Genomic DNA, 22,393 nt, shown 5'->3' on the forward strand with positions numbered 1-22,393 from the left:
CTATACCTAAAGCCTTCAGTTTTTGCAATACTTTTCACCAAAAAAATATCCAAAATATGTCCTATTTAAAAAATTATGAAAATTACATTATTCGAACAGAAAAAAATTTTAAATATTTCTGATCATATCTATCCTGATCTATAATAAACAGCTAATTATGTCAGTAGAACTGGGAAGACCTTCAGCTGATTATTTTGCAATTCAGTATGCAAAGACATATTTTTCCCACCTGGATTAAGTCACAAAAGAATTTTGCATATAGTAGTGTTGGAGCGTATGCTTTAATAATGAAGTGCTTCACCTTTCCTTGAGTGGATGTAAGTAGAAGTGACTGACATACCACAGACTAATAGTTACTAGGGCAAAAAGAAGGCTTCCCTTAAACACCCTCACCATTACACAGATTTCTTTTCCCTTCCTCACCTCACTTGCAATGGTATCTGATTTCATTACCAGAGGAATAACCATATGTGTTAAACCATATGTTCCATTTTGCAAATGAAAAAATGGCCAAGATTAACAGCAAAAAATAAATTTGTGGTTAAGTACATAAATTTAGAATTTAAATGTCAGGATGAGCAATAAAACTTCAGTTTCTGGCATTTTTTTATTTTTTTTTAATTTGCTTTTAATTATGTTGCAAACTGTGACATCACAATGCCTGCATCCTTGGAGTGTATGCTTATGACAAAAGCTAAAATAAAGAAATAAGAATGTCAATGAAGTAATAAATCTGATTAATCTGTCAACCATTTTATTAGTACCATGTACTGTGGGACCTCAGGTGTGCCTCTCAGTTCCTGAAATGGACACATGTCTTATCTGTGACCTAACTACATTAGAAGTTAAGACTGAGGCACACGGGCCTTCCCTTTTTATTACTCTGAGTTTCCATGAGAGTAAAATCAAGCTGTGCACACCAGAAATCAGACATGCCCTGCTGCAACAAGTTCTCTGATCTGAATAATCTGGGACACAGGATGGGCAAGAGTGACTGACAAAACCTGTCCTATATTTACCGATTGCTTTGGCTTAAATGTGATTAGTATAATGTCAAACTGACTACCGTACTATATCCAAATTTGAAAAGAAAGGGAACACTCTGGCTGCTTCACATAATAATTCCTGCATTATGCCTGTAAAGCATATTTTGTAGTAAGAGTATCTTGCTATGTGAGGATTATTACCGATAACTTTCAGTTTTTACTTTGAGAGTAAAATGACATTTGCCGATCACAGGAGAGCTGCTTAGCTCAAGATGTTGCAAATATATTGCTCCATCTACCCCATGTGCCCTGTTCCAAAGCATCTAATCCACTTCATCCTAATATTGTATAATGAATTCAGAAACACTTTGACAGAGGTAAGGATTAGAAGTCTTTATGCACAGTATTCTAAATGAAAGACATGCCTAAACAAGAGGGTTTGGCAGAGGGGAATTCAGAAATTCCATAAGTAAAGAACTACCTTTTTTAGGACAAAACAAGTAACAAGTTTTGACATATACTTTGCTTCCTCATGGATTTTCTCTGCCAACAGAAACAAACTAGAAATGAGTTCTTCAAATCCAAGCTGGGATTTTGAAAAAACGAAAGGACATGGGAGATTTCTTTACATCCTTCATTATTTTTTAGTTTTTATTTTTGGAAATACTGAACATCTACTCTCCTAACATTTTATTCCATCGACTGAGTTTTGTTTAAGTATCATCTGTAAAACTGATATGTTACTTTGGTTAACTCTTGGCTACCCAAATGATTCTGTAAATACTCGCACTTCTAAAATGTGCTTATAAATTGAGTTACTGCATGCCAAATTTCAGCCCACAAGAAACCCTCTGTTGAACCTTAACAGCAGATTGCACTGATGCAGTTATGCTTAGAACAGTACTATGAATGTTGACACCATACTCTACTTGGAGGTTGTTCCAGCCTAAAGTCTTTCATGCATGATGGTGCAAGTTGCTGCATGCAGAAGTCCCAGGGAATCTTATTGGAAGAGATTTCAGGACTGAAATTATGACATGTGATGGGAAGGTTCCTCAGGGATGAAGAAAATGTGGTTGTTATATTTTACTGAAATACAGTGAACATATTGTGTTACATTACCCTATATAGAAGAAAACCTTCAGTATTGAATTATTTGTTATTTTTGGGGTGGAGGGAGGAGGAGGGAGAGAGTTGGGCAGCGGACTAGGCAAAGACAAAAGTACACTTGCCAACACATATGGAATCACAACATTGTTGGCAAAACGAAACATCATGCAAACTGCAGTATGAGTTTCATTTAGAATTTTTATAAGGTACTGTGTTGGTTTTGCACTGTTTTTTGGTAGCGAGGGAGCCACAGAGGTGGCTTCTGTGAGAAGCTGCTAGAAGGTTCTACCATGTGCAGCAGAGGCAATCCCTCGTCACTCTGAAGATGGACATGATGCTGGCCAAAGCTGGGCCAGTTAGGGAGATTGGTAGCGCCTCTGTGATAACCTAGTCAAGAAAAAATTCAAAACACAATGCACAGTTTGTTCTTTTAGCCAGAGATGAGGAGGAGGTGAGAACATGTGAGGGAAACAACATGGAGACGCCAAGGGCAGTGGAGAAGGTGAGGCAGGAGGTGCTCCAGGCAACAGAGCCAAGATTCCTCTGTAGGCCATGGTGAGACCGTGGTGAAGCAGCTGTGCCCCTGCAGTCCCTGGGGATCCATAGGGGATGCAGAGATCCACCCACAGTCCACGGGGATCCATGGGGGATGCAGAGATCCACCCACAGTCCACGGGGATCCATGGGGGATGCAGAGATCCACCCACAGCCTGTAAGGATCCACAGGGGATGCAGAGATCAACCCGCAGCCCATGGGGAGGTGCCCATGCTGGACCAGATGGCTGCCTGGAGCATCACAGGCTCTGTGATCCAGTGGGAGACACAGTGAAGAGGGCTCTGTTTCCAGGCTGGAGCAGTCTGCCTTGGAGGGCTGTGCCCCATGGAAGAGAGAGGCTTCCCACAGTGCGGCAGTTTTGGGAGGACTGTGTGCCCATGGCAGGGACTCATGTTGCAGCAGTTCTAGCAGGACTCATGAGAGTGGATCCATGTTGGAGAAGCTCATGGAGAACTGTGTCCTGTGGGAAGGGACCCCACAGTGCAGCAGGGGAAAGACTCCTCCCTGAGCAGTGGGAGAGAATCATCAGGTGATGAACTGACCAAAACTCCCATGCCCTGTCTCCCTGTGCTCTTGGTGGGAAGGAGGGAGGGGCTGGGGGGGAAAAAGGTGTTTTAAGGGTATATAATGTCTCATTATCCTCCTCTGACTCTGTTAATAATTAATTCACTTTGTACCTTTAAGTTGAGCCTGTTTTGCCCTTGGAGTGTTTTCTCTTGGTCCTTATCTCAGCTCATGAACCCTTCATTAATCTTTTTTTTCTCTCCTCTGCCCAGCAGTGGCAGGGGAGGAGGGTGAGCGAGTGGCCTTCATGGGTGTCTAGCATTTGGCCAATGTCAATCCACAACATGTACCCAACAGGCTGAAAAACAAGAAAGCACAAAATTAAACTCTTGTGCTGTTTTTTAAAAATTTCTCCCTTCACTTGCTTTATATCACAAGTACTTTTTTAATTTTGGCAGACTTGCAATAATATCCTTAATTCTGTTCATTCAAATTCTTGTAAAATTTTCTGGGTGTTATTCAGTGTTCATTTTTTATTAAACCAATAACTCTTTGGCTGTTTTCAAACCGTGATCCCTTCAGTCCCATCTGTTCTAGTCATACTTTTAAGCCTTTGATTTTCATGCAGGATGATTTAGTTTGGGCTTGACCCCAGGTTGGGAGTTTTTTTAAGTAAATCAGCTGGTGTAATTAAACAAGAGTTAAGTTGCTAGGGGATGGCTGAAATAGGCAATTACCTGCTTCAGTTTTTGCTTCCTAAGCAGGATAGATCATCTGCAGATTTGCCATGACTTTTCATTATATAAAAAGGAAAAAAAAAAAATTACAAATGTTCATGCCTCCTTCAAAGCATTCCCTTAAACTCTTCCCCATGTAGTATTTACAAACATGACATTAAACAAAACTTACAAGTGTCTTAGTAATTATTAGGGCATCTGTTGCACCATGATCTTACTTTCTGCCACAAAAACTTTCTCCAGAAAGCCACACTGACTTTCTCCAGAAGACCCTGTCCCACTTTTGGATTGCCTGTCTGCAGCCAGGTTGAAGAGTGTTTAGAAGGTCTCTGCATCTCTGGAGACTGGATTACTGTTTTGAAAACTTCTGTTACCCCTAGTGAGATGCATCTGATAGCCCAAAGAAGTCAGAGTTAGACTGAAAGGAGATATAACCTAGGGATATAAGTTTAAATTAATAGACATTTATATGATTGACTACAGGTTTTCGGCAATGCAAACAGGTTTCTCAGCCACAAAAGCCAAGACTTCTGGCCCACACTTCTTGCACGGAAAAAAATACTTTTTTCCCCCCACCAAACTTGTCAAGTTATCTGTTTTGAACTTTAGATCAGTGTGGTCTAAAGTCTTCCCATAAGTGTTAAGGCTGTGAATGTCTTAGGGAAGGTAACCCCTGCACTTTGCAGACCTCTTTGGTAGGTGGGTAACTGATACCTTCTGTGGTGGGTTCCAGCGTGAATTGCTAACCTACTCCTGAGAGAACAGAAATAAAAACAGTACTTCTTACAAATTAAGTTTAACAAAGCAGTCCAATTTTGTTGAAAGCAAGGTTTAACTGCCAAAGATCTACAGTGTGAGGCTTTGGAGCTTCACATCATAGCTCAGCTTGCTGGCAGCCTTAGTCAGTCTGGGTCCAGGTTAGGTAATGGCATCTCAGTTAACATTTTCCTGGAACACTCCTAGTGCTCCAAGCATTTCCTGAAATATGTTTCAAGCTCTCGCTGGTAATGGATATCTAGCTTAATAAAGTCCAGGGTGCTATCAGAAAACATCTTGAATTGGTGCTTAGTATTTCCATTGCCAAGCTTTTGGCTTTTCCTGTGTTTGCCAGACATGACATCAAGACAAACACTCGCTGACCAAGCAGGGGAAGAAGAAAGAGTTGTTTACCCTTTTTCTGGTCTGGCCCACTTCCAAGTGATCTCCTTGTGTTCCATCTTGAAGAATGACAAAAAGGAGGAAGACTCCACTGCAGAAAAGGAGACAAAGCTTGGGCACCGAGTTTACAGTGCCTTCTGCTTTCATACTAACTCCACATTTGAGAATTAGGGGGAATTTCTTGTTTGTATATCTGCCTCTGTGGTTCAGCTGGGCTAGAGATGGATGAAGCTGGTAAGCCCTTGGGCCAACTCTTCTTCTGTTACTTAAAGTACTGAGTTAGATGCACTGCAACACACTGTAAGAGGACAGACCTCAATCCTCATTTTCCAGATGAGTTGGTAAGGACCAAACTATTACTTAGAAAAGTAATTCTCCATTTGAGATCTGGAAAAATCTCCACTTGTAATGTAGAACCTCCATAAACTCTGGGATCTATCTGAAGGTGTTATTCCAAAAACCTGGATTTATGGTTCACCATTCTCTCCATCTTCCCAAAATAATTTAAGTCTTTGCTGCTTATAGGAGAGCCCTTTTTGAGTTTTGTGTATTTTTGATATTAATTCTGACATATCTTTTTCTTCTTGCAGATAGATAGAGGAAATTTATATATATAGCATGAACTTCCATGAGTTGAGTCTCTCCAGTGGACTGACTGCTTTGCAGAAGTGATATGGGAGATGTTACATTTCTGTCTTTCTGTCATAGCCAAATTTTTATGTTTGTCCTCATTTTATAATATTTATAATGCTCTGCAACATCAAGCAAGGAAATGGCCCACACCTCTTTTGCAACTACTGACCTTCCTCAGCTGTACATTTCTTACTGTCCTGAATTTATTTCTGTGTTATCCTCAGTGCTCTACTAAGAAACAACACTTGAGCTGCTCTTATAATTCAACCCACATACTTTCCTATGTTAGCATACCTTTTAGGTAATTTATAAAACTTGTAAGCTGAATCAAACTACTAAGTATAATATTCTGGTTATAAATCTCTACAGTTGTTATTTTTCATGTTTTCTCTACCTCAGCTTTAACACTTATCAGCCAGAATATGGAATTCTTTACCTAGATCAGTGTTTATAGGATCAGCACCTAAACTAATAGTAATACCTGATAAATATATTCTAAAATGGCAGACCCTATCAAGAGAGCTAATAAGTAAAATGATTTCAAGTTGCTTTACATACTTCCCAGCTGTTTTCTCCTCCCAAATAAATAATTCAAACTTGCCTTTATTTTTTATTACAGAGGGATAAAATCTAATTGCTTTTGAAATTAATTAGGGAGATAATTATAAATTGCTTAGTACAATAAACAGTGATGAATTCAAAATAATTTTGGTACTATAAAAAAAAGTCATGCCTCTAATAACAAAAATTTGTTGTGCAAGATAAAATTACACTTTTCTTTTGGCTTAGAAAATATATTTATAATATATTATATACTTGAAAGTCAAATTAAATGTTTTATAAGGTAGTAGTGATAAATATGCAAACACAACACATAATCTTACCAACATGAAAGATATTTCCAAGTATCAAATAAATAGTTTGATTTACAATAAAGCCCTATATTACACCTTTTAAAAATGAATCTTCTTCATCTTGGATCCATGTAAATTGGACAAAATATGTGAATGGTTATGAAAGATCTTTGACAGTTTCCAGACAAAACTCTATATGTGTATAAAGGAAAAAAAAAAATTAAGACGTGATTTAAGGTTTCCTTTAACAGGGCTTGTTTTTTGTTTGTTGGGTTGTGGGTTTATTTTAACTCTGGAATGTAACGTAAGAAGTCAGGACCTGAAAGCTTGACATTTGGTTGTTTTGTTTCAAGCCTTTCTATTCCTCCATGTTCCACAGGGAGAGAAAAAACTTATGTTCTTTCTGTCTTCCTGACGCCTTTCTGTAATCACAGCACTCTTTCTTAGATATTTTAGAGTCATTGCTGCAATCTGGAAATTACTGCAAATCAGATGAGTTATAAACGATGTCAGCTTACTAAACTAAAAGGCAAAATTGTTACTTGTGTATGGATGTATAATTTTTAACTCCTTATCCAATAGGAAAAAATGTTGCAAACTTTTTCTTCACAACACTTTTATGCTTTTCAGCTAGCTTTCTATCAGTGTGAAGCATACTGTCAAGTACAAATAAATTAGAGTATATTTACTTTAGCTGGCAGAAAACTTGACATTGTAAATGAGTATTTGGGGAATAGTGTAGTACGAGGTAACCTTCCAGCAGAGGTTGACTGCACCACTATGTGCAAAAGTTTCCTTTTACATTAAGTTAAAATGGAAGATTAAATCAATATAAAGAGGGGGTGAAAAAAAGTGAACTGGGTGGAGATAATCTAAAATAGATTTAGATTAAATTTAAATTTTCCTTTAAGGAAAGGGAATGAAATATTGAAATTTCCATGAGGCAATTGTGCAAGCTTCAGTCCATTTTCTTGCACTTTGTGGCATCCCACTGGCTGATATTGTTTTCTCCTGCTTTTGGAAGTCTCTTTTTTTTTTATTTTTTTAGCATTTCATTGCTTCCATTTCTTCCCCTGTCTCTTTGTTTACCATTCTTCCCTGATTTTGGGATTTCAATGGGGATAATTTTGGCAAGTTTTGGTCCTTTTCGCTGCACCTCCTTTCATCTCAGTACATTTGCTCATAGTCACTCCATTTGCAAATTTTCTGGGTTTTTTCAATTGCATTTTATTTGATCATATCTCCTTTCCAGGGTGTTTGTTACACTTGGTTCTCTGATTTCAAGCACTTTTTCAGGAGGAACTTTGACTCATCCTTATGTATTTCTTAGTGCAGAATTACTATTGTGAAATGCTGAGACTTGATGTGGAAATAGCATCTAATACTGGGTCTTGTTTGCAAAAAAATGGTCATTCTCTGACACTTTTTTTAAATGGACTTGTTCTATGTATTAAAGGGTCTTTATTCCCACCTTCTAATAATTACTTCTTTGCTTGTGTCTATGCTTATTCAGGCAGTCCTCATAATCACACAATGTCCAAGTTTGGAAGGGACCATCATGTCCAACTTTCCTGCTCTAACATGGTCATCCTACAGCACATTGCACAGGATTGGTTCCAGATGATCAGAAATGGATGTGAAGACATAGGTAGAAATAGTTTTATTACTTAACTGGGCCTTTTTAAAATCTTGTTGGGCCACTAACTAGTTTGTTCTTCTGATTAATTCCAGCTGAGCTTGTTAACAATATTGAATCTGAAAGCACCATTTTTGACTTGAGAATTAGGAATGTGGAGATGTCTTTATTACTGTTTAATTTCAAGACCAAATACTGAAGAACTACATTTTAGAAGTTAAATATGAAAACTGTATTTCTAAGTTCAGCTAGAGAATATAGATCAGGGAATCACACTGGTATAGGGTAAAGAGAATACATACAGTGATTTATTTCTAAAACTGTAATCTCTAGTACTTATGAGTTGGGTCTGGTGTATAAGAAGTATTCCAAATGAAGCATGTCAAGTTTACAATCTATGTACATTGATTGAAAAAATTGTAGCAGCACTAAAACTGTTTTGCATGGCATAAAATACATTTATCATGAATAGAGTGCGCAGAATCAGAAAATAACATTATAATAATTTTAAGAAGCCTGTGATAAGGTGTCTTTTCATTCCAATAAAGAGAACAAAAGTCCTTTAAGAACTTTTGCAAATTTGAGGACAATTCTCTCTGCTTACTCTTTCATACAGAATAGCTCAGAAGGCAGTCTTTCAGCACTGCAAAGGGTGTTGTGCTTGTCTGCAGAGAGGTAAAACATGGCCAAAGCTTTAGAAGAATACTGAGCACCAGCTGCAGTTGGACAAAATGGGGGACTTGTCTAGAGCTTGATCTAGAACTTCGACCAGTGTCATGGTACAGCACTTTATGTACCAAAGATCAGCAGATGATACAATTTCCAGTCAGAACCTGGTCAAGAAATTCCCATTCTGCACCATTCCATTTTGAACAAAGGGAAAGGATGATAGTTAAGAGCTGAAGAAAAGTTTACATCCAATGCTTGTGTGACCAAAGTTGTCAATATTCCCTTTTCAAGGCGTATTTTGCATCTGAATCTTTAACAAAAAATAATTGTTACTATTTTGGGATTTTGTAAGTGAGACCAAATATATGTCACCTTCTTATGAACAGCAGTATGAAAAAAAGGAGGACAACTACTGTAAAGTAGAGATAATTCTGTATTCTTAATGGATCTTACATTCATTTAAAATATATATATATGTACCTGGTGCTGTTAACTATGACTTTCTGGAAATGTTTGAGTTTTGACAGCAAAGATAGTTAATTTGCATTTTTTATTTTTTGGGAAATATTTGCATTAGAAAGCATTTCGTGAATGTATACAGCTAGCACTTCCATGTTTTTTTGTGAATAAAATATGATCTTTGAATGATTCAATCTGATCTATGAAGCTGTGGTATGTTTTAGCACAAAATAGAATCTGAGTTTTTGTCCAAGTTCCTACCCATCCAATGCAACTCAAAGCGATATTTAAAAGTTTGAGCAATAATATTTTAGTTCACCACATGCAAGCTATTTACAATTAAATATATTGAATTAACAAGACAGAAAAAGAGTCCATATTTGGAAAAAATGTGAATGATGACGTACATTCAGAGAGAAAATACTCAAGCTAGCCAATGCTAATTTTAAAGAAAAGAATTGCATTCGTCTTCCATATGCCTGGCTTATTATTGAAAAATGTATGTTTATATTTTTCTACCCATCATGCAAGTTTGGCAAAAACTGATCTCGGTTGGATGGGATATTTGCACTGTAGTAGAAAAATATATCTTGGCGGGGAGGATGTCAGGTACGATTAAGAAAAAACAATAGGCGTATGTTTTCTTAAGAAAGTATATGCTTTCCCTTAGTGAATTTATTATAGTGGAGTTGGTAAATGTCAGAACTTGTTTAGGTAAAGGTCTTTTTTCTATGTTCAGAGCTGTATATGTTAATGTTTGGGGGTTTTTTTTGTAGCTATTTTAACTTATCTTTCTAAATGCATTCTGGAAGAATCAGAAATTCCTCATTCTCAGTATTTTTTTAAAAAGTAAATAAATACCCTGAATACATCTTGTCACCTTAAGAAAGACTAGAGTTGTAATTTTGTAATTCCTTTTGTCATGTCTTCAACACTTTTGAGTTACTTTTCCTTTCTATGGATGTAAAGCCCATTACTGCAATCACATGCCATGAATATTTAAGCTGCTTCTTAAATCACCTTGGAAATACCTATGATTGTTTTGTCTCAGCTTTGCATGACCCTGGTTTCCACAGTGCAGCTCCCTCCTTTCACGGCTGTCCTCCAGCTCACATCTTAACCTGCAGGTTGGGCAGAGGCACTGCAAAGGTGTCCTGCAGTCCTGGACAGACCCAGGCCTAAGAGAAGACCCACAGAACACCAAGCTTTATTTTCACAAAATAAACCTTTTGGCTATATCAGAATTATGAAGAACCCCTTAATTTCTCAGGAAGGAAGATTACATTTTAGTTATCTGGGTGCCTGTTTGGAACTTAGGAACAATCAAGCCTTGATAGCTAAGCCACCCATCTCACTAGCTTTTCCTCATTTAAAAGTCCTTTAGAAACACTTGTTGACTGTGATTTGCCTTAACAGTGCTTGATGAAGGCATAGAATTCTGGTTCATGGACACTTATTGTCCACTAGGACCTCCAGGTTCTTCTCTGCAAACCAGTTTTCCTGCAGGTCAGCCTGTACTGGTGCCTGGGGTTATTTAGGAAATATTAAATATTTCAGGGAGAAGTATCTGCTATAAGATCAAAGAGCCAAAGTAGCTAAGAGATAAAAACTCTACCGTAAGATTTCCCATCCTATGTTGTTATAAAACCAGGTATATGTATAATAAATATAATTAAAAATAAATCTTCTCATGCATGTTTTCGGATTAGTTTGATTCATAAACTTTGAGAAAAATAAGTGACTTTCAAAATTCATGCATGTATGCAGGTAGAAAATAAGACTCTCACATAAGCATGCCAAAAGTATGATATTTGTGACTTATTGAGAGTTTAAAAGCACCACCATTTTCAATAATAGGCTAGAGTCAGATAGCAGTCTTAGAAAATACCCAGTTACTGCAATCTACTGTGTCTATAGCAAAAGTTAGACATGCATGTCATTGGAAAGAATTTCCTGTATTTTTCAAGCTTGATATCAAAACTTTTCCAAACTAAAAATGCACGTGTTCATTCCCACTCAGAACATCATTATTACATTTGGAGAAGTTAGTATGTCATCCCTAAAGATACTAATTTTCATTGAAAAGGTTTTACATCGAAAAAAACACTGAAAAAGTTACGAAATCAACATTTTCTGCAGTCTCAAGAATTGCTGACTTAATCTGCACTAGAATGACATGCAAATGGACTTTACAGTCTTTGCAGTCTTTAATTTATATCCTAATCAGGATGTAACTTTTCAAAATTAATGGTCTTTTTTATGTGAAGTTGAAGAATGAAATGAAAGTGGTCTCACCATTTTATAGTCAGGAAAAGAGGGGAAGGAAGTTGTGGTCATGCAAATGCGCTAAGCAAACATGAAAAAAACCAAGATCACAGATCAAATTAAAGTTTCACAGACCTGGAAGGATGCTTCTGGGATAAAATTGGATCCAGCTGTCAGATGAAATGACTCAGAATTTAATAATCCATGTTATTCAAATAATTTTCCTGAGTTTATTAGTGCTTCATCCTGCTGATTGTGTTAAAGCTTCATTTGGACAATTTATTTTAATAGAAATTAAAGTGTTAATAGTTCCAAATTATTCTGAGAATTCTAGTATGACATGGAATCCAAGTAAAGAATTGATTTCTTTCTTTCCTCTGAGGTTTTCAATGATCCTAATGAACTGATTAGCTTTAGTGAATGCATAGTCATAGTTTTTTCCCCTCCAGAATAAACAGTTCTAAGGGTCTTTGTAATAATTACTCAGAAAACACCAGTAATCTCGCCAACTAGAACTGTAGGCATAATCTCTGTGTTCCCTTTATTTAACAAGAAGTCACTTTATTCAATAGCATACTATTGAAATGCTTTTCAACACTTATTTCAAGTTACCAGTTAAGGCAAACAGAAATGTGAATTTTAAGTAGCAGGAACAGTTCAGCTTTCCCATAAGTCCTTATTCTTCTTTTCCCTCTTCCTCTGCTTCCTCTTTCTCTTCTGTTTTCATTGGAAGTAACATCACACTATTACTTTTATTTACAAGGCAAATTTGTATTGATTTGATTTGCTGAGAAATTATTTCAGATCAGCTATCTTCTGTTCAATATGCCTGTATAACTTTAGTCTGTAGCTATTCTTGTCAAGAAATAGATTAGGAATTACAAGGTGCTTGCTGTACATTTGCATATTGTGAGTTTGATATTTTGCAGTAATAACACATCTTTTAAGGTTTACATTCCCTCTGGGATAGTGCTACTCATTTAAGGGCAATTCAGATGGGAATAAAAGTATGGTTATCTTTGCTGGGTAGTAAAACTAGTATTTAAGAAGAAAGAAATTTTAAGCCTAGTGTTGATAAGTGCTGCTGATCAGCTGATTGTCAACTTGGCAAAGCAGAGCACTAAATTGTCAGTCTGTGGGATACATTGGCAGTAACTTAATTGTCTGAAAGTATAAATCTAAATAATTCCTTTTGTGAATCCTCTATTATTAGTAATGAGACACAGACATTTAAAGGAAGGGAAGCAATTAATCTTAAAAGCTTCTCTCTCCACTGAAGATTAAAAGAGGTATTCACCTCAGCTGTACAATTTTCAGATGTCTGAAATGGAGAAAATGAATGCAACTTACTGCTTCTTTAAGAATCTGGTGCTGAGCAAGGAAGATAACATGATGTACCAAAGTTCTCTGTACATCCCTTTCCTTTATAAAATGGAGATCCATAAGCACAAATATTTTCAGACCTATTTTATGGGTTAACATTTGATTTCTGCTTTGAAGTGTCATTTTATATATATGTATATTTTATATATATATATAATATATAAAATTCTCTGACGTATAACATCCCTCAGAAGTGAATTTTAATATGGGATCTGGAAAGGCTGTGGGTTGCACCCTTCCTGTATTCCCACATGTTAATCCTTCCCTTCTGATTTTGCAATGAATCACAGAGTGATAGTTTTCTCATGGAAGGAGACAATTTTATGGCCTCTGTGTATGTTGCAATACCACTTGAAAAACGTAGTGTCAGGTTGCTATTTGGTAGTGCTGCAGTGTATATATATAAAAATACAGTGCTATAAAATATATAGTCTGAATGGAAACTCCACAATGTATGAATAATTTTCAACCAAGCATGTGTCTTCCAGAGTCAAAAGAGAACATCTAACTGGAGCAGAATCAGAGTATCAGGGAGCTTAAGAACTGCCCAGCTGCAGACCAAAGGGAAGAAAAAATGGAATTTATCTAAGCAATAGTTAATTTTACTTTTTTTTCTCTCTCCTAATGTGCAAAAAAATGAAATACGTTAATTTTGAGCAGAATACTAGATAAGGTGGAAGGACAACAGAGCTGTTCCTTCTCAGTTTAATTGGTTGCATAGGAACCTATTTGAATTCTCAAAAACAACTAGAGCTATTGACAAAAATACTCCTAAAGAATACTTCCTGTGGCACCTAACACGTGGGACTTACAGGACTATCAGTTTGTGACTATGCACTTGTTTTTCACCAAGCCAAATAAAGTAAATTCTGGTGATCTCTATAGAAAGTGCAGTAAGTCATAATCAGTGACAAGAGCTATCACTGCATTATTTTATAGTATGATAACTCTTATAAAAATTTTAAACTATGTATTTATTTACTTTATACTTTCAGAGAAAACAGAGAAGAACAAGAGTACTTGCATATGTTGTTTTAGCTTTTTACCTCTCCCCTATTTCTGACTCATAAAACATGTCCAGACTTGCAGTCATGTTCAAAATACTAAAGATGCATATCAATGTTTGTTTCAGGAAAAGAAAAGCCTTACATTTGTTAAATCAACCGAGAAAGGAAAATTAGATTCATTTACATTTTTATGTGTTCTGCAGAAATCTGTCAAGATTTCCACCTGACCTATTGTAATCCTGAGAATATCAATTGCAATTATATACTTTTATTTCTTGTTATGTGTTAAAAGGTTCTCAAGAATACAGTTAGAATATTGTTGTATTTATGAGTTGAATTTTTCATTTCTATTAACTGGAAATTCATTTTCTCATATATTTTATCAATATGGATACCAGAAATAAAATCATCAGCTGGTGAGATAATTTCATTCAAGAAAGATTGAAATTCAAGACTTTGGAGTAAGAACAGAGTATTTTAAAAATGCTGAAGTTGGGCAAGTATTGTTAAAATAAACTCCAGGTTTTAAAGTTAAATATCATTCTTTGTTGATCAAACATAAGGAAGACTTGTACATCCAAAATACAAACCCAAATAATTAATTCTGCCTGTGAAAACTGAGGAAGAAGTATAGTTTCTTTCTGTTAAAAGAACCTGAAGTTCTTTTTTCTTATTTCTTTTCACATGAAGTTATTTTTTCAACAGGAAAGCAGCAATGTATTTGAATTTTTTGTGACTGTGAGTGAAAATATAAGCAGGTTCAGAATGTTGATTGTGTGTTATGCTCTCTCCAATAATCTGCATTCAATTTTTAAGATGCAGTTTTCAAAGTTTTCTTTAGCTTCAGATATTTCATATTAGAAATATCCCTTCTCAATAATTTTTAATGTGTTTACACATTCTCTTACTCAGTGTCTTGGAAACCTGATTGTAGCCAAGAATCTTCTGGATTAAAAGTAGATAAAGGTAACCAAAAATTACTCAAGGTCATGGAACTCTTAATGGAATTTTCAGTTTCTGTTCAGAATGTGAAAATCCGTAAATTTTCAGTTTACATCCTGTATCACTCCTTTACCAATTGTGGAAAGTGAATAAGAAGAAAAGCAGCAAGTAATGGTTTTATTAAGAGGGAATACTGTAGAACTTTCCTAGAGCACAAGTAAGATTTAAGGAAATCTCAGTTGTCCTTTGGTGGTACAACATATGTATTGCCACTTGCAGAATACTTTGTTTGGAAGGAGTGAGATGTGCTACTCCCTGTTCCAACCAGGCAGAGCAGAGCTAAGGGGCATCATCACTTCCCAAAGCATCCTTTTGATGCCAAGAAAGTCCAGGTTCACAGCTTACACACAATAATGGCATGCTTTGAGAACCCCCAACAGTTTTGTATGTTACAGATCCAGGACAAAAATATAGTCTACATAACTAGCATTTGTTTATTTTAGTTACACAAAAAACAGAAAGAGTAATGATGTTTGCTGAACACCTTAATTCCCCTTTAGTTGTGACTGTCTGGTGTATTACTTAGTTTTGAAAAGTATGCTGAACTGCTGTGTTCTGGTCTTCTGTCAAATACAGGATTTCAGTCAGTTTTTAAGTTCAGTTTCACCAAAGGGTCCACACAGAGTATTCCCCCTTACTTAACCCTTCTTCACAATAAACAGAACCTTTAGAAGCCACTGTGTTTTCAAATTCATATAAACTCTACTGCAGCAATGAATAATACACTGTTTATTTATCGTTCTTGCAAATGAAATAAAATTATATCATATTGTCTAATTTTATTCTTCAATACACATAAAATGCCTGTGTGCATATATATATATGTATAGCACACATATGCTAGCACTCTTATCAGATGATGCGCCACAGAAAAAGAATAGATGAATTCTAGGCATCCCTAGGTTTACTCCTTGATGGAGTTTAGATATAAGGATAAGTGGAGTGAAAAAATTCTCTGGCCAGAACAACTGAAGAGAAATGTCCATCAACTAGGTTTTGCAGATCAAATTTAGGTAACTCTGGCGCCAGCCAACTGTGGAGAACAGCTGGTGTGAATGCTTTTTATATTATAGTTACCTAAAATACAGACATGTCACCTTACCTTGCCATCTGTCATCTGCATGTGGCCTCTGCAGATTGATGGGCTTTAGATGAGATACAGTGGGGAAGAGGTTATCATATAAGTTTTAGACATGTTACACAAAACTGCAGTGGACTAGATAATATTGTCACAGAAGAAAAACAGAATGCTGTGTCTGTGCTCACTAAAGACAAACTTTAAATTGATTATCTCTCTCTTAATGTGTAAAAATTCATGGGATTTCTTTCATTTTTTATTTAATAGTAGTGTGTGTGTGACAGGGAATTGTTTCTTGGCTGCCAGAGGACAGTACCCTCCTGCTCATGAAAGGAGACCTTTGAGGCTTGTGGGACTGAACTTAACTTTCTTTTCTGTTCTGATTACAAGATTCTTTCTGGGAACTTGTAAAATGATTTGATGAATTACAGAAGCTCTACAATTCATTGATGGAGTATATTATACCCTTCACTGCACTTTTTCTGACAGTTGGGTTTTATCTGTGGTAGATTTACTATTAGCATTTTGGATGTGGGATCTCTTCCTGGATAAAGAAAAGTTCTTGACCTTGGCTATCTATTTCAGATAGCAGAAGCTTTTGACTTGGATAAATGTTTTTTTGGTGTGTTTTTTTTTCATTTTTGGGGTTTTTTTGGTGTTTTTGTTTGTTTTTTCCATTATTTTTATTGCTTTAGAATGACTCATGTTTAAGAGATTAATGTTCAAGATTAATGAGAATCTTAACAAAAGTTTCAAAGTGGTCCTCAGAGATTTTTATTGACTGGTTATTAAATATTTTGAGCCTGGATGTTTCTTTGCTCATAAGTTGTACATTTTCTCCTTTTTCCTAGCCCATTATACTAATTACAATACATACTAACTTGACAATATATTTTCACCTGTGATAGAGCATCTTTTGTCTAAACCAGTCCTATAATTTTTTGGCCACCTGATATTTTGGCATAATCATTGTCAATCTTTTGTCTGGAGATTAATTTTTTTCAGTTCTATATAGAGAATGAAACAAATCTTTTCTAAATCATTCCTTTCCACTCAACTACATTAATTGCTTTGAACTTACAGCACAGAGTGTGGGAGGGAAAGGTGGTGTAATTAGCTGGAAACTGTGTGAATGCTACCTGCAGATTATGTACAGCTTCTGGAAATCTACTGTATTACAGATGTCTTGAACAAATATCACAATACTGACTCGTCTAGGAAAACTGCAGTCATGGTTGGAAATAGCCTTTATTTTTGTTTTGCAATTCCCATAATGTAGAAGTCTTGCCTGTCAGTATTGTTTCTTTTTTTAAACACTGGATTTTACATATGAGTCTATGCTGAATAAAATATATCTTTATGTCTGCTTCTCCATGAGTAATAGAAAAACAGCTCTAATGTATATAATGGAAAATGCTTTTTTCTGTATGTAGCTCTAAGTGCCCTGTATCATGAGTAAATTTGTTCCTATTTCCTTGACCTCAGTTCACTAGCCTAAATGAGCAGGCATTTCTGATTATTGCAGACTACTGCAGAATCCTCCAATTACGATTTTGTTAATTTAATTCTGGATTTAAATTATTTTTTGAGTTGTGTGGAAAGTGACTATTTGTAAAAAAAAGTGTGGAATTTGCCTCTTGCATTCATCAAGCTAACGTAGTGTCATGAAGTGACTTTACATTTAAGGTGGTTGTGAGAGCTAAGGAAGTTGAAGTTGCTGGGGGCTGAAAGGAGTCTCTTCTCCTGACCAGTTAGTTATTGGTCATTACTGGGAATTGACAGCAATTTTAATCATTGAAAAGGGAGATCAACTTGTGAACCCTACCTTAAGATGTAAAATCAGGGCACTTGGGTGCTCTTTGTTTCCTGGCTGTGAAGGGTGGCGGAGCTCCAGGCCTCCCGTCCCTGCCCAGGCCATGGGGCCGGGCGGGGATGGGGCCGGGCCTGCCCCGTCTCCCGGCCGGGAGATGGGGGGGGCCTGGGGAAAGTTTTCCCCGGGCCGGGCTGAGCCGATCTCTGGCTCGGCTGCAGGTTTTGCTGTAACTACATTCACTAGAAACTGCCCAGTGAAGAAGGAGAGAGGCTCTGGACCTGCAGCAAGCTGGGGCGGCGACCACACGCTCCAGAGCAGCCATGAGGAACTTTCCATCGCAGACGGCTCCAGTTCCTGCACCAGCCAAGGCCACAGAACTACCTACAAAAGCCTGGGCAAGATTTTAACTCTTTCATTACCCAGATGAGACTTGTGGGTTAATCTTTTTATCCAGTGAGAAAAAAAGAGAGTGATCAACATGAAAAGAGACTTTATAAACTACCAGTGACAGGAAAGAAAATAAGCTTCAGAAAAGGTAAAGAATTAAGAAGATGCTTTAATTAAGCTGAAATATCTTTCTGTTAAAACTATGGAGATGGACAATGAAGTCCTGAAAAGAACTCCTTTAATTCATGATACAGTATCTAGAGAGGAATAAAGTGTTCAAAGTGTAAATTTGAGTAAAAAGTAGAGTAATTATGGTATAGTGAAGTGCTGGGAGATTTGAAGCCTTGAGAGGCAATGAGAAAACTGTTTTCTGGTGAAGCTCACAGAAACAGATGAAGAAGACTTTTTGACGTTGAATAACTCATCCTTAAAATGCCATCCCTAGACTCATGGCCCATACACACCTCAGAGTGATGTGAAAATGGGAGGAGTGAACTCTAATAATAGCAGCTCCGGGCAGCTAACATTAGGGCAATGGAAAACTATAACAAAAATAATTTTCTTGTGAGAAACTCCATAAATTAACAGGAAGAAACTTCTGTTTCTCTACAAAGACTGGTGAAAAGACTGTAGCAAGAATTGGGACTGTTTTAACCACCAAAGTTCCAAAGTTTTTGTCTCTGTTGTCATGTGAACAAGGGAATAGTGGGTAGATAGGGGATGGAAAGGTTTTTCTGGACGTTTATTCTGGTGTTCTTATTATTGTAGTTTGTCAATAAACTTTCTTTATTCCTTTTAAGTTTTATGCCTGTTTTGCTCTTGTTCTAATCCATATCTCACAGCAAGAAATAAGTAATTTTCTTAGTTATTGGTTTAAAACCACAACACATAGTTAATTAAGAAAAGAGAATAAACAAAGCAAAAACAAATCCTAACAAATTAAAAAAATTCACAAGATGCCAGTAAAGTTGATAAAAAGTACTGTTGCTCTTGCAGCATGCTTTTCTTTGGGCCTCTCCTGCTCCCTCTTGCAGAGCTATAGCATTTTCTTTAAAATTCTGCCTTCTGTAGAATAACCATCTGATAGCACCTGGAAATACAATGAGTTCACTAATCTCGTTAATGAAATCTGTGGGGCAGTTAATTAACAGATGTTCCCTGTACCCTGTTCTTTTCTAGAAGGGATTTTACCTTATGCTTCTGAGTTTTAGGCTGATTAAAGTTCATTGCAACTAAGGAGGTGGCTTCTCTTTTTCTGTGGCTGTGACAGGCCAGGTCAGTATTTGTGTAGGTTGTTTCCAAGACCTTTCCTAGTCCAAGTATGCCGTAAGTCGTTGTATTCTGACTTATCTGTATCCACACTAAATGGTGGTTGGGTCTGTAAAGCATAATATGTCCCACAGGCCCTCGAAGTTTGCCTGAAAAAAAAAAATCTCCTTAAATGGTAGACGTACAGATTTCCTTAGTTTTGGTGAGGTTGAACTTCCCATGAGTTTTCTAAGTAAAGCTACACACAGTGTAACAGCAGGACCTGAATGAAACAGTTGGCTGAAAGTAGGAACAGTTATGACAGAAATAAATTATGAGCAATTAATACAGAAGTGGGAAAAATATGTTCATATAACCAACAGGTTGACAGTCGCAAAGGAGGTAAGCATCATACACACAGAGAGCAGAACTGATGTTTGTCTTCTGAATTTGCCCTGGTGATTGCTGGCCCTACTATCTGCAGTATCATTGGAAGTCTGGTGGATTTTCACTGGAGGAAATGTGGGTATCTGCAGCTCTGATTCAATTATTCTCCAGTGTTACAATACTGTTTGCCTGCTGTAAATGGCATTCTGTGCTGCTGGGTGCATATCTGACTGTCCAGCCTCTCCAAAGGTGATGAATGTGGTGACTTCACTGACACTGATCCACTGTGTTGTGACAATTTTCTTAGGTAGAGTATTCTGACACCTTTTTCCTCCCCTCATTTCTCCCACTGTCACAAGCTCTGCCTGTAGCAGCAAGCTCACATCGTGAGCTCGATGTGCAGGGCTGAAAGGATGTGTGAGCTGAAAGCCTGGAACTGTGCACATCACATATAGCTCAGGCAAACAGAAAGTGGCAGAAGCAATAGGATGTCATCACCACAATTATCATGAGAGATTTTGTCTCTCCATGCTCCTGCAACTGTCACAATGCAGCAACTGCCAGGATGTTTGGAGACAACACAGGACCTCAGAATCCCAGCTTTGGTGTTGACGAGGTGCAATAGTCTAGGACACCATGCCTCAACACTCCTGATGAAAGATCTTCCAGAGCTGTCTACATAGGGCAGTAGGTTTTCTTGTTTACAAGTTGGGTAACAAGTAGGTTTTCTTATTTATGCTCTAATTCATTCATCAGGTGTCTGTAGCAAGAATATATTTAAAAAAAACCCTTAGCAAAACATTGCTTTAAAAATTTCACTAAAGATTAAAATTATTGTCACTTGTATTTGTGATAGATTTGGTAATATAAATGATAACTGTATCTTGTGACTGCTTTTAACACATACCCTTTTAGGAACTGAAAAGATGAGAATATAGACCTGAGAATATAGGCCTGAAGTTGAACAGGGATTGGTGCACATGAGAACTACTTAACAAAATAGAACTAAATAAATTTAGCTGAACACTTAGGAAAATATATGTAGCAACCAGATAAAGACACTTTCAAACTGTTCTGTGAAGAGGACCAAGTGAAGGAAAGCTACATACATCACTTATGAAAGTTTACTTTTAAACACAATTATTTGAATCTTAAAGTCACTTTTCATACTAATAGTTAACATATCCTAGGAATATCTTAGGCTTCCAGCAGCTCTTTCTAAGCTATTGAGACAATCATCAGTGCAATATCTTTGAAATGTTAGCTCATAAAGTCTAGTCTGGATAATTTCAACATTTATAGGATACATTTTGGTTCTCTGCAGCTCTATAATTTGCACTATACAAACTATCAAAAGTTGTTAGTAGGATTCTTATTGTTTGAATTTGCATCATAAAGATAGTGATTTTGACTAAGGCAAGATAATAAACAGCTTTACCATGAAGGAAAATAAAGCAGTAATTCACTGGTTTTGGAGAGTTAAACTTTGTGAATTCCTTTCTTATGATACTGCCATCTTTCCATTAATGTTTAATTCGAGTTATTAAATAATTGCATTATTTTTATTTAAGGCATATGTGCAAATTTTTTCAGTACTTGCAGTGGTCACAATTTCTCATTTTTATTGATGCAGTTTTCTGAAAATAATAACCTGTTTTCAAAGGCCACTGAGATAATTTTTTTTATTATTCATTGTTTATTGCATTTTGTATTGTTTCTGGGTTTTAAAACTTCTCTGCCAATCCCTCAATTTAAATTATTTCAATTCTGATGTCAGACATAGTAAATTATGAACAATACATCCTTTCATTAGGTGAAAATTGACTTCATGAAGAGATGACCCATAGAGAGAGGATTGGAATTGCACTTCTCCACTGGGAATATTCAGATACCTTATTTATTAGAAAACATGTTGAGCTAATTGGGAATCCAATTTTCTCTCAGTGTCAGACATTTTGAAAAGCTTTCCTTAACAGTTGTGCAGAGTTCAGTGAGTTTTGTTAGACTCCACAGTGACAGTGAAATACTTAGTGCTTATTTGCATTTTCCTGATTCATATATAACACCCCAGACATCCCAAAACAATGATCTACTTCAGTCAACATTCACATTAGTCTTTTTCACTTTTTTGCAGATAGATTTCCTAGCAGCCTTGCCAAATTTTTTATTTCTTCATATAACATCTGTTAAGCACCATAGGAACAGTTTTTCAGTCATCTGGAAGCTTTGCATGCTGACATGAGAAAGATGACCTATATTAGTGTAGAAGATGGAGACAAATTATTGGTCAAATGTTAGCCACACCAAGACAAAAGTTACTACTACACCTTTTTTTGGGTGTTATCACACAGAGAGATGAGGCAGGTCCATGACCTGTCAATAGATTACAGATGCATTTTTGTCTTTGAAAGACAGGTCAAGTGTCTTCACTTCTAAGGAAAAATAAATGAGAGAATTGTCAGCTTTACCATAAGCAGGTGGTATGAAAGCAGCCATGTGACTTCTCTATTATCTAGTACTA

At 36.5% G+C, this 22,393-nt stretch overlaps 1 long non-coding RNA gene across 1 annotated transcript in view; it reads right to left on the reverse strand.

Annotated features, from left to right (window-relative positions):
* The window catches only part of LOC147653596 (uncharacterized), a 70,422-nt gene extending 52,427 nt beyond the window's left edge, over window positions 1-17,995 (reverse strand). Inside the window, exon 1 of the long non-coding RNA XR_015286500.1 lies at window positions 17,863-17,995. This is a non-coding gene — a long non-coding RNA (uncharacterized LOC147653596). The remainder of the gene's footprint in view (window positions 1-17,862) is intronic.
* Window positions 17,996-22,393: the final 4,398 nt, after the last annotated feature.

This window comes from Cyanistes caeruleus, chromosome 4 (assembly GCF_971803275.1).
Source record: "Cyanistes caeruleus chromosome 4, bCyaCae1.hap1.1, whole genome shotgun sequence".
NCBI classification, from domain to species: domain Eukaryota; kingdom Metazoa; phylum Chordata; class Aves; order Passeriformes; family Paridae; genus Cyanistes; species Cyanistes caeruleus.